The sequence below is a fragment of the Melozone crissalis genome, unplaced genomic scaffold (genome assembly GCF_028551555.1).
Source record: "Melozone crissalis strain CALT ecotype California unplaced genomic scaffold, PUWL_Pcris_2 ptg000005l_1, whole genome shotgun sequence".
NCBI lineage: Eukaryota > Metazoa > Chordata > Aves > Passeriformes > Passerellidae > Melozone > Melozone crissalis.
In genome coordinates, this window is record NW_026535783.1 from 61,947,802 (window position 1) to 61,961,291 (window position 13,490).

At 46.0% G+C, this 13,490-nt stretch overlaps 1 pseudogene; it reads left to right on the forward strand.

The window, feature by feature from the left end:
* Window positions 1-2,564: 2,564 nt before the first annotated feature.
* Window positions 2,565-12,057, forward strand: LOC128945818 (E3 ubiquitin-protein ligase BRE1A-like; annotated as a pseudogene).
* Window positions 12,058-13,490: the final 1,433 nt, after the last annotated feature.

Genomic DNA, 13,490 nt, shown 5'->3' on the forward strand with positions numbered 1-13,490 from the left:
AGTGAGCCTTGTTTCTCACAATGATCAAATAGTTGCTGAAGCATCTAGAAACTCGTCTGGCCACCTTGCCAGCCGGCATACTCTACCAGAGGATATCTAAGCCCTCTTGCCCAGGGAATCTCGGTAAAATATGTCCTGCCTGGAAACGACATCGAGCCCAGGGTCATTTCCCTGCCTTACAATTTCCTTTGTAGTCTGGCTATGAACTTTAGCCGGGCATGTCTCATTAGCACGTTTTGCTAAAACAAAAAGACCCAATGCAGTAGATCTTGAAGAGCATTGCCAGTCCTCAAAATTCCCAATGACTCACCCCGTGGAGCTGTCCCAACACCCTCAGGGTCAAAGCTCCTGCCATCCACTGTTTACTGTCCTTTATTAATAAGTTCTCCCCTCTTTCTTGTGCCCTCCTACCTTTAATTATCTCCAACTTCTCTGGTGGAAAAGACAGCACCAGCACCACCGCTTCCCCCCTCCCCCTCAGGCAGTAGCTCAGTCACAGGGGGCAAAGGGGGGATCCCAGAGACCTTTGGCAGCAGCACTGCTTTATGAACATCTCCATTGAACAGTTGATTACCTGTTGTCTCTTCTGAATCCCCTGCCTGATGTCCCTTAACTGCTCTTATTTCTACCTCTTTAGGCAAATTCACTACCTTCAACAAGTGAGTAATTGAGCTCTCGGGAGGGAAGGAAGGAACGTTTTTCCCTTCAAGTTAACAATCCTCACTCCTCCCAGCTTTCCAAATGCATGTAAAACCCACAAGCATGCTTGGAATCTGTAAATATTCTACTACCAAGCTAACTTGAGTTTAGAATTCCAGCTAAAGTCAGTGCTGCTGCTAAGAGAAGGAAAATGGTTCCATGACAGTTGTCTTTTTAAATTTGAGGTGTAATTTAATGTTTCTGTTAAAAGAACCCTCACAGGATCCCCATATGCACTGTTTCAATAACTCACTTAGAAATAATCTTTATACTATACAATATGCTGTATACTATACTGTATACCATACTGTACACTAAAGGGGACTGCCAAGCTGAAATGCTTGTGAAATGCTGCAGTTTGGTAAAGTAGCGTCTTCAAAAGGTTAGCGGCCTTGTTACTTTCAGTAGAACTGCTCAATTAAAGCAGATAAGAACTGGAAGGTTCAGTTCCTAACCCCTGGTTTGACTGTAAATGGCATTATAGGCTTAAATGGAACAGGTCGGGTTTTACTGGTATGGTCTGCATTTCATTCACTTCTGGTTTCATTCAGTCTGGCGCAGCCTCAGTGGCTGTGGGAGAAGAATGCAGCTCATGTCTAGTGACGATCTGATTGGTTTCATTATTCATCTCCAGCTGCTCGTTCACTTTGCAAAGTCTTTAAGGAGATTCTTGTAGCTTTGCTCAGTAATATTTTAGAGAACTACAGGAAATACTGTTCAACCAGAAGAAAAGCCTGTTTTAATGTTGAGGGTGATCAAGCACTAGAGAGGCTGCCCAGAGCCATGGCTGAGTTTCTGTGCCTGGAGATGCTCAGGCTGCCTAGACAGGATCCTTGGCAACCTGCTTTGGCTGAGTCTGCTTCAGGCAGGAGCACAGGGCAGGTGATGTCCAGTCCTCCCTCACAGCCCCAGCTGTTCTGTGATTCTCTGTTAGTCCAGAGCTTTTCAGACTGCTTTGAGTTAGGAATAGGTTCTCATCAAACATGTTTGCATCTCTCCTGGTACATAGCAAAACTCTTGGAATGGGTCTTTGCAAGCCTTGAGTCTGAGTTGCTTTTCAGTTCCATAGGATTTGTGAGCTCTCTGTGTACAGGGCTTATTTATTTCCAGGATGTTGCTGCCCTCAGCTTTGACTGGCTTTGTGTGTAGATTCAATAGGAACAGTTTGCTTGTTGTGCAGTGAACTGGTGCACATACACACTGTCTCAGTTGTTTGCTAAAGTCTAACCTGGTTCTTTTTTGTTAATACAGAAAAGCAGAGATGGAGGATTTCATCTGGAAGATGAAGATTTTTTTTTGTGAAGAGGGTGATAAGGTGCGGTGCTTCCATTATAATGTTACAGAGCAGTGGACATTTTCCCCATGAACTTTCTGCTTGCAGTGCAGATCCTGCTGGTGTCTTTTACGGTTTAGTGTTGGACCAGAATGTGTGAGCACAGGCTGGCACAAACTCCCAGTTAGACCACAAGGAGTAGATTTGTTTCTGTTACCTTGCTCCTTGTGGGATCCCTGAAGCAAGAGCCTGGGCAGCGGTGCAGGATTAGACATGTGAGCACTCTTAAAGTCAGCCAGAGGATCACAGGCTTGTCAAGGGTTATTCCAGCTGCAAGATCACTTCAGTGATTTACAGTCCTCCTTACCTGTCTTCCATTTTTAATCTATTCCTCCCAACAAATATTTTTCAAAAATCTTTTTGGTTCCATGATCTTCTCTGTTTTGGGCATTTTGTTACCATGATGCCTCAGTATATTAAAAACCCCAAATGAAACTGACCACATGGATGTGTATTTGGTGTTTTTTTGATAGTATTCTTTAATGTTCAGGAAGAACTTGGAGAAGGTGGGAATCTGTACACTTCAGCCACCATGTCTGGAATTGGCAATAAAAGGACGGCTGGAGAGCCTGGCCCTTCTGCACCTCCGGAAAAGAAGGCAGGGATTGAAAATTTGGGCACCATTTTTGGGCACTGTGGAGACCATTAGACTTGGTGGTGTTTCTTCAACAGTATGTCTTCCTTCCATACCCCTACTCCACCTTTTGGTTTTTTTTTCATCTGGAGGCAGAAATGTCTCTGGGGTCATGGTGAGTCCTTCTATGACCTGGCCTGTGTGCCGTGTGCCTGTGCCCAGGAGGAGCTGGACATCTGGACGCTGCAGACTAAGAACTGGAAGCTGGCAGAGATGCTTGACCAGCACCAGGCAATGGAAGATGAGCTGTGGGAGCACATGGAGAAGCTGGAGTGTCAGCAGACCACTGACGATGCCTCTCTAGTGATCATCAACTGCTACTGGAATCAGGTTGGGAACAGCTTTTGTTACTTCATATACAGTTTTCTTGTCTCCCCTGTGCCACTGCACTCCTACTGTTCACATCCATTCTTTACCTTGTCTTGCCTTGCCTGTCCCATCATTCAATTTGATGAAAATATCTGCATCATCCTTAAATGCTTCGACCTGGACAAAGGTCTTGGAGACCTTTTGTCTGAAAGAAAAGGACTGGTGGTGCCAGAACCTGATCCAGACTCTGGCTGTAATCAGGAGTGTAAAGATGAGAGGGAATGAGGTGAGGCACTTAGCTGGGGACAATGGGAAAGGTGGATTTCAGCTTTGGACAACGCTGATTTCCACTTCTAAACTCTGACAGACTTTTTTTTTTTTTTTGTGACTGTAAAGAGCAGTGATATGCTACCTTCTAGAACAGACTTTTTTTTCACCTCTTTATATTCTCAGGGGATGATTGAAGCTGGCAGTCTCCATCCTGGCTACTCTAACCAGCAATACCAGTGAGGAGATAAAATCTCAGCTGCAGGAGCGTGTGGAGTCCTCCCGAAGTGCTGTTGCCCAGATTGTGACAATGTATGACAAGCTGCAGGAGAAGGTGGATGTGCTGTCTCACAAGCTGAATAGTGGAGGTGTGACAAAGGTGGCAGGTATTCAAGAATGCTTATCTGTCCCCACCTTAGACCTGATCCTGCATTGTAGACATTAAGGTCTAGTCCTTCTCATGTGCATTTATTTTCTAAAATGAATTTGTTTGCCTTTCCAAACTCTTGCTATCAAAACCTCTTCCAAAGGACAATGTGCTGGAAGTGCATCGTATCTATGTCTGTATTTGAGTGCTGAGGGCTCTGCCCAGCGTGTTGGGCTAAGAAGCAGCTTGTTTCTGCCAGTACTCTGTTCATGTGCCTGAGAAGTGAGAGAGCACGGCTGAACCTCCTCGGCCACCTGTTCTCAGCCACCACATAAAAGGTTTTGCGCTTACAGGTAAAGAAGTGAAATCAGCATTGTGGTCTGATGGTGGACTCCTTCTCCTTTGCAGCTTAGTAGAAGGTGTAGCAATAACAAGCTGCTCAGTTTCCACTGAGTCCTGAGCAAAATTGTACCCATCTAATGGTGGGGTGTGCTTAGTGTTGCTGTCAGTTTTGAACATAGCAGAGTTCTGCAGAGAAAGCCAAATGACCATCTTCTAAAAATTAATGTAGCAGATTCACTTTAGACTCAGATGACTTGAAAAAACATCATTAGCTTAAGGTTAGATTTTTAATCTTTTGAAAGAAACCTTGGGTGAAATATCAGCTCATGCTTCTGTGTGCTCTGACCAAGTCTGGTATTGGTGCAGGAGAGTCTTGCTGTCCTTGACCGGCAGTCATAAACTGTAGTAGCTTTGACACTGGTGCCATGTGAGCCTGTTCTCAGGTGCTCTAGTTTCACCCGTCACCCTGGTGCTGTGGTTGTCATATGGTGTCATGGTGTGTTGGCCTGGTGTGTCACCCTGGGCCACCTGTTGCAGCAGGTTTATGCATGAATTTGGGCAGCGTTTGGGTGTCCCTGGTTCCAAGGACATGCTCTGGGCTGCTGGCACAGACACAGCTGAAGTGATCTCTGGTGTGAGGGGATGGTCCCCAGGTCAGAAATGGGCAGCACTGTTAAACTGCAGAGCCTTTTGCTTACGGAGTGCAGGTCAAAGCTACCTGTGGATGGAGATCAGGCCCTCAGGAAGCACCCGTGGCAAAGGTAAATTAAACTGAACTTAGATCCAGAAATCTCCTTTTCTGTTTTCTTATTTCTCTCTATGCTGTTCAGGAATTAAAATCAGTGTTCATTGATTTCTGTTAATTTCCTTTTCTTTGTGCATCTTTCAGATATTTCACTGATGGAAGAAGCAGTAGTGGCGCTGAATACCTCCCTGTCACATGACAATGGATGGCTGCAGGACCTGGTTGCTGTTCTTCAGCAGAAGCATAGAGTCATGTCTCAGGAGGTATAAAAAGGAGAGAGAAAGGAATCTGCTTTGAGGACCTGTTTAGCATAATTTATGGTTCCCATAGATTGGAAAGCAGCTCATTTCCTTGGAGAAGCACAGGAGGAGCATGGTTTGAAAGTTGTGAAAAAGGGTTGTGGAGATCTGTACATAAATTTTCTGTATAAATCAGATGGATTTGCTTGTTACATGACTAAAGGAAAGGATATAAGCAAGTCAGTGAACTGAATGGATTTAACTTTTAAAGAAAAGGAGAGCAGAGAAACTGGGGGCATGTGATGCTGAGTTGGCTGTGTAGACACCTGGAACAGTTGAGGTGACATCCCTGTCATTCTCAGTTCCTTGGTTTATCTGTGTTTTTTGACAGTGTAATGATATCAATTACAAGATGTTCCCAGTTGTTAAAGGATTCACATTAGTAGCAGCATTTGTTTGAGAGATTTCAGTTCATTTAAAGTTTGTGTTTATGGTGGTCTTGCTCAGCATTAGACCTCTGAGCACTTAGATGCTCTGTTGAGTAGATGGACATAGGGATTGAAAAGATTAAAATCAAAAAAAGCCTTTGAATCAGCTGAGGTGGCTGCCTCTGTATTCTGCCAGATATTACCAGCTTCCTGCTCTTTCTCTATTTTCAGTTTTGTCTTATTTTTGTTGCTGTCTTGGGATTTGGCCAGTATTAAATTCAGGACAGTTCATGGAATAGTCTGTCACCACAGCAAAGATGAAAAGCACATGATGAATAAGAGAAAAATGACTCCTGAGCAGTGTCAGGAAAAGTTGGCCCAATGCAATGTGCTGGCTGAAGCACTCCTTTGGTTGCAGTTCTCCAAGCTGCAGGAGAGGGTGGAGACAGCAGAATCCCGGGTGTCTGTCCTGGAGACCATGATTGATGACCTTCAGTGGGACATTGACAAGATCCACAAGAGAGAGCAGAGGCTCAGCCACCACCTGGCAACGTCCTGGAATGAGTAAGCGCTGGCCAGGAGACCTGGGAAGTGGGAAGGGTGTTGGATGGTGTCCTGGATTGCCAAGCCAATTGTATTCTATTTGCCATCTCTATGGCAGTTGTTTTCTGTTAAGTGGGTAGTTTTCCTTATCTCTTCCACAACCAGTTCTTTCCCTGGGGAGTCATCTGCTGATAACAGGCTACTGAATGTCACTGCATGACTGATAAGAACTATAGCATCCCAGTGTGAGATGCTCCACCCAGAGGGAAGAGCCAGGCATTCCTACCTGAGATATAATCTGGAGATTCTGGAACACCAGCACAGCTTCTCCACTGGATTTTCCCAGAGGAACAGCTGCCTCTTCCACTGTATCTTCAGAGGAAGACTACAGTCTTTTCCAGATGGATCACTGCTCCAGCAGAACCACACCTGACACTCCAGGAGGACTGCAGCCACAATTCCAATTGTGGACTGCTACCAGCACCCTGATGTGTCAGGTTATGTTCTGACTCTGTCAGTGTTGTTTTAGTTTACTTCATTGTTCATTTTATTTTTTTATTTTCTTCCCTAGTAAAGAACTATTATTCCTGCTCCCATATTTTTTGCCTGAGAGCCCCTTAATTTAAAATTTATAGCAATTTGGAGGGAGGGAGTTTACATTTTCCATTTCAGGGGAGGCTCCTGCCTTCCTTATCAGACACCTGTCTTTTGAAACCAAGACAGATGGGTATGTGACATTCTCTCTGGGACTTTGCTGGGAGAGCTGAGAACCTGCAGTGTTCTTTCTTGTCAGTATTTCTGCTGCATCACTCTTGTCAGTATTTACTGGGTCTTGAAGGAATCCCTTACATGTTTTGTGGGTAAATTCCAAAGGCCACAAGGTGTATGGAGCAGCTGGGAGCAGCCTCTATGGGGGAATAATCACAATTCATGGTCTCAAGGTAAGAAGGCCAGGGGCTTGGCTGTGGTCAAGGGGAAGAATACAGTCAAGAAGAACAAGGGTCACAATTTGAACAGAATTTGATACTTATTTCAGATAATTTTTAGATCCTGTGCCACAAAGCTGGGTCACTCTGGGCAAGCCATTTTGTCTGTGTCTGACAAAATGACTGAAGAAGCACCTGGTGGAATTAGACTCTGTCTCACTTGGTCAAGTTACCTGACTGCTCAGTCTGTAACTACTGTTACTGCATGAACAGATAGTTCATTAGCACTCTTGGGAGACATATTAACAGTAGTATTTGCAAGGAGTTTATACCAACAGTTTGAGGAGATGAATGCAGAGCTGGAAGAGAGAGGTGGGAATCACCTTAATGAATTGGAGGAACTATATCAGGGCCTCGAGGAAGTAACAAGACAGAATGAAAAGCTCAAGGTGAGACATCTGTACCTGTGTGAGGACGAAGGTGTTCTGTGGGATGGGCTGCCCTCAGCTTTGCGGTGCTGTGTGTGCAGAAAACCTCATTGCAGTGTCTGTTCTGAGCCTGCTCTTTAGCTGTGGTACGCTTTGCTCCAGGTACAGTTGAGCTGGTCTGTGGCTCCACTTGCAGCTCAGTGCGTTGGTGACACCGCGTGGCCACCGTTGGAAATTGTAATGGTTTCCTGCCCGTGTCCCGTTCTGATCTTTGAGTCCATTTTAACCATATCTGGTTAAAACTGTTTTCACCTCTGCTGGTGATCCCTCCTCCACCTTCCCCATGCCCTGTGCAAGTGGAAACCAGAGAACAGAAACAATAAGGGAATTTGTGTGGAGAGAGAGGCTCTTGAAAGAGTCAAAGAATTTCTGTCTTTCCCACTGTGTGGGAAAGGAAACATAGGAAACAGCCTGTGAGTTTGTGATGTTTTAAAGGTGGTAGCACAAGAAGCTGTGGTTCTGTGATAGATGAGTATATGGTGGGGAGAATAATCCAAATTTCATCTTAGTGCCAATTATAGGAAATGCCTGTCTCGATAACCTAAATCTGATGCTGGGAGCTGTCTTGAGGCACCTCTGAATTCTGTTTATCCATATGAGTCTGTTTGGAGTTAAGTGGTCTTTAGTTTATAACTTTTTTTTTTCCTTCTAATTACTTTTAAGCTGAATGCATGTATATTTGTGTCTGTTTCTCTGCTGCTAGTCACAATCATTTGCTAACTGTCTTTATAAGGAGGATTCGGATTCTGTACTTCTTTTTTTTTACATTTCCTTTCAGTCATTATGTCTTACTGGTAGAAGGCTATCATAATGCCTACTTGGCACGTGCACTTTCTCTATTCTCTCACTTTTCTATGTGTCCATCTTTGTTGATGAGGTGATTATTGTTTATGGCAAGTCCAAGGCTGTCAATGAGCAAGAAGGTATGGAGTTGTGCTGTGCCTAAAAATGACCACCACCTCCTCCACACTGCCCTTCAGGGGCTACAGTGCACTAGAACATCTGGGTTGATTCTTTGTTACTGTTAAATACTTGTTCTGGCAGGTCTCTTCATCTCAGAAACCAAAGCTCTTCACCTGTTTTATTGGGAGGCCATGGTTGGGTGTAAAACTGGCAAGACTTCTTTTCAGACAAAAGTGTTGCTCTGTTATGTGGCAGAATGATAACAGTCTTATTTTGTTCTTTGTCATTGTCATTTAGCTTGTTCTCCATCTCCATGAAAGTCCTCAAGAAGGTTGGCAGAAGTGTGGTTTGTTGCAGAGGTGTTTCTTTTTTTGCAGGCCCCATTAATCGGGAGATGCGTCACCTCATCAGCAGCCTCCTGAATCACAACCACAGCTGAAGGGAGAGGTGCTGAGATACGAGTGCAAACTGAGAGAGGCCCAGTCTGACCTGAGCAAGGTAACACAGAAGGAAATGCCAGAAAAGAGGGGAAAGGCTTATGAGAAGGGGGAATGCTGTCACGCTTGCCAGGAATACCAACCTTTCTGATACACTGTGCAGGATGCAGTGAAATTTTCTGTGGAACTCTGCACTCTGCTGCTTCCTTTGACCAAACGAATGCTCTTCCTTTGTAGCTGTGTAGCGCTCCATGAAAAGGGGGCGTGGAAACATGGATCTGGGAAGACAAGGGAGAAGGGGATGAGGAAGACTCCTGGCTAAGAACTTTAATATTTGTTTTCTTGGTCATCTCTCTTGCTGTTCCACGCCAGATCCACTCTCGCGGTGGCAGTGCTCTCCTCCAGTCCCAGTGCAGCACTGAAGACACAAAGGAGGAACCTGCAGAGATCAAGCAGGAGCCTGATGATCCTTCTGCCCAAGTGACTGTTCCCAGGGCTGCTTCTGGAGATTTTAATGAATAAAGGCCAGGCGAGATGAAGAGGAATGGGAGCAGGAGAGACGCAAAAGGGAGAGGGAACAAGAGAAGGAAAACGAGAAGGAGAAAGAGAGAGAACGAGAAAAAAGAGAAAGAGAAGGAAAAGGAGTGCGAGTGGGAAAAGCAGAAGCAGAAGGAATGAAAGAAGGAGAGAGAGTCCAAAGAGAAGGAGAAAGGGAAGCATGAAGATAGAAGAAAGAAGGAGGCTGAAGTGATCAAGCAGCTGAAGGCTGAGCTCAAGTAAGAGTTGCTGTTTCTCCCTTTTCTGTGTGAGCACTGCCCAGTCCTGGGGTGTTCATGTGTTCTTGCTTTTATGGGATCAGCATCACTGGAATTTGGAACCAAGAGAGTTTCTTGACACTCTCTGTGTCTGATTATGATGTGGTCAGTGCTGTAGCCTAAAGCATGAATTACCAAAGAAGATACTTCATGGTGTGGGTCAAGTAATGTTGATTTGTTGCTGTCATAACAATAGCATAGAAGTTCACAGCAGCAGGTTATTAATAGAGGACACAGCTGTGTTCCCACTCCTATATGGTTCCCAAAGCAGAGGTGGATAGTTTGTAGCTTATTGTTAGGGTACCTTTCTTCAGCCCACTTCTTGCATTTCAACCTATGTGCCTGAACATGTTTTATTTCCAGCCTGTATTCAGCTGCTGTTTTATGTTACCAGGATAAGATGACCCCAGGATGACTCCATATCCATGTGGGAGATGAGAGAATATTGCCAGGCTGTGGTGCTGGCTGTGTAACAGTGGCTTTGCTGCTGTGTTCTCACTGTGGTCTGTCTCCCTTTCTCCAGGAAGGCTCAGGAGAGTCAGAAGGAGATGAAACTCTTGCTAGATATATACTGCTCTGTCCCCAAAGAGCAGAGAAACAAAGTGCAGCTGATGGCAGCTGAGAAGGCAAAAGCTGAGGTATTCCTAATTTCTCTTCCTCTTTTCTTTTTAACGTGTTACTTAAACTTCTTTTCAGATACTCTGCAGCAGAACTGTGTTGTTTCTCTCCTCAGAACTGAGGATTGTTTGTCTTCTCGGCTTGGTCACTTAGAGATTGGAATGGTCTGGACATAAACGGGGACTAGTTGCTAGTGCAGGCACACACACACACACCAATCTCTAGGTTCATAAGCACAGACCCATTTGCAGATTCCTTCAGTTCCAGCATGTCCCTCTCTTTGGGACCCCTGTGGTTCCAAGCCCCTCTTGCCTTGCTCACAAGCAGGTCTCACCTATAGGCAGCACTTCCTCTGTGCAGCACACACATGTGGGGTAAAGAGTTAGATTACATGGCAATACTTAGTAAAAGATACAAGAAGCTAGGACAGGACAGGCTGTGATGACTGTGGGCAAGGCTGAGCCAGACAACTGTGTACTGACTGCCCATATTTCCCATGAGACTGGCTCCTTTTATACCCTTCTCTGTCTAACCCAAATTTGTTCATCCTTGGTCTCCATTTCCCTGCACATTCCTTCTGGATTTGAGCAGCTCTTGATTGCCACAGCTGTTCCAGTTCAGGAGCCATTCCTGCTTTACAGTGTCATCAAAGTCCCAGCTGATCTTCCTGGAGGTGGTTCCTGTTATTGTATTTGGATTCTTGTTATTGTAGAACAGAACTGCTCTACCTTGCCAAAGCTGAAGTGGCCAAAATGAGTTTAAGGAGCTTGGCAGCCTGTTAGTTGGAAGTGTCAAGCTGTCCACATGTAGAATTTTTGCCCTGGTGTATCTGACAGCTGTTCAGCTTCTGGGAATTGGGTGTTAGTTTCTGCCCAGCTCTGGGAACGACTGTGTCAAACCTGATTCTGCCGGACAAGTGACGGGTGACCATCCTTTCTTTGCACCTTCAAATACAGAGTATCTGCTGTGGTGCAGACTTGTAGGGAATGCATTTTTCTGGTTGTTGGGATAATGTGGAAGTTATCCCAGGGAGGCTGGGACTACAGGATCTTTAAGGTCCCTTCCAATCCAGGGGATGAAACTATGGGTGGTATGACTTAGCCGGCTGCATGTTCTCTTTGGTCCCTGAAGAAGCTGACAGGGAATGTGCTGCTCCTTCTCTTGGTCTCCTGTTTTTGTGCAGGAAGATATTTCTGGGTTGTGCAGGAAGCTGGAGACCACAAAGAAGCCTGACATGGTTCCCAACTGTGATGAGATCCTGATGGAGGAAATCAAGGATTGCAAGGTGAGTATCTGTGTCCCTCAGCTTCCCTTTTTACCTCAGTCAGAAGGTGTGCAGGCACACTTCCAGTATCTGACATCTCTCGTCTGTACTCTGGCACTGGAGAAACCACATTGTCCTTCTGAGGAATGGAAGGACCTTCATGTTGAGACATCTCTGAGCACAGAGGCTGGGCTGCAGCGCCCCTCAAGGCTGTGTGTGTGTGTGGGGGGGGTCTGTGTGTGTGTGTGTGTGTGTCTGTGTGTGTCTGTGTGTCTGCGTGTGTGTCTGTGTGTGTGGGGGGGGTGGTCTGTGTGTGTGTCTGTGTGTATGTGTGTCTGCGTGTGTGCTGTGTGTCTGTGTGTCTGCATATGTCTGTGTGTGTGTCTGTGTGTCTGCATGTGTCTGTGTGTCTGTCTGTGTGTCTGTGTCTGAGTGTTTCTCTGTGTCTGTGTGTGTGTCTGTCTGTGTCTATGTGTCTGTCTGTCTCTGTGTGTGTCTGTCTGTGTCTGTGTGTGTGTTGCAGGCCTGCCTGACGTGCCCGTGCTGCAGCACGCACAAGAAGGATGCGGTGCTCACCAAGTGCTTCCACGTTTTCTGCTTGGAGTACGTGCGGCCGTGCTATGGCCCCTGGCAGTGCAAGTGCCCCAAGTGCAGCGCGGCCTTCGGGGCCAGCGACTCCCACAGGATCGACATCGACTGAGGCGTCCCTCCCTCCGTCCCTCCGTCCCTCCGTCCCAGCTTCTGCTGCCTGGGCTGCAGTGTCTCCTGGGAGCGCCCTTCAGGGTCTGGAAAGAAGCACACTCTGGATCTTGCTTCCTTTCTTGGCCCTGTCCCTTTGGTCTTGCCCTCGCTTTTTGTGAGGAAATTTCCCATCCCTTGCTTCCACACTGCCAAGGTGGGAACGTGCTGCTGCCTTGGTGGGATGGAAGCTGAGCTGCAGCAGAGATCTGTGAGAGCTTCATTTGAGGGCTCTGCTAATTAAATCCCATCAAGGGATGGCACTGCTCCTGGGAGGGAAGAGTTTCCCAATTACCAGGCCCAATAGAGGCCAAGGAAATTAATCTGTGCACTCAGTGGAACAACTCCTTAGGTACCTGTGATCTTCCTGAGCCAGGGCAAGAGCCCCAGAGGGCTGGTGCACTAGGAAACCCTAGCCCCAAACAAACACATCGACATATCCAGAAGAGGAGAAAGGAGAGATCTTGGAGACCCTTAGAAATAGCATTCCACTGACAAGTCCTGATTGATGTGCTCACCTTCCCCTAGGCTGAGGCATTGCTGTCATTGTCCTTCTCAGAAAAGGGCTTTCAGCGTCCCTTTGCTGCAGCTTTACCACAAAGATTAACCTTGTTATGCACAAATTCTTATTAAAGCTGTTGTTTGGTTTATTTTCCTGGTACTCCTACCTCTGGTACTGTCTGTTCTCCCATCCTTCCTTTGTCCAGTTCTTGGAAACATTTCTCACAAGCTTTAAACTGCAGTAGAGATGTGATTTCTTCCTTCCTCTCCTTTCAAAATATGCTCAGCTAGAGCAACTTTTGTCCCTCTGGCTGTATCCCCAGTGGCTTATTCCTGACACAACAGGAGGACCAGGATGCTGCATTATTTCTGCAGTCATTTTGTCATGGCTGCTGGGAATTTTGGTACAGATGTTGTGTGGCTTAGAGTGTCAGTGCTCCCTGTACTTGGAGGCTGCATTTGAAGTCTGCTCCTAAACTCAAAATGGGAAGTTGTTGATTTGTGACATTTCTTCCTAGGGTGTAGTGTTTTCCCTGTAAGCCTAATTTGCATGGAAGGTGCACCTGTCTGAGGTTTGTCTCATGGGTGTCCCTTCCCTGAAGCAGGGAATCTCCTGCCTTCCTCCATCCCCTCCCTGCAGGAAATACCAGATACAAAGTGAAAGGAGTTCATCACAGGCTCTTACACTATTCATTATCTTACTGAAAACATTCAGAATGTATGAGTAAAGCTTGTAAATGATGAGGGATCCTGAAAAGTGAAAAGGAACACGGCATCCTGTCTTTCCAAGGGGAACCTGGGCTGCTGGGAGTTCCTGCCATGGTATAAGAGCTGTTAGAAGCAATGAGAGTAGAACCCACTCCCCTTTCCCTGGAAGTTGCTCCTGGGATTACA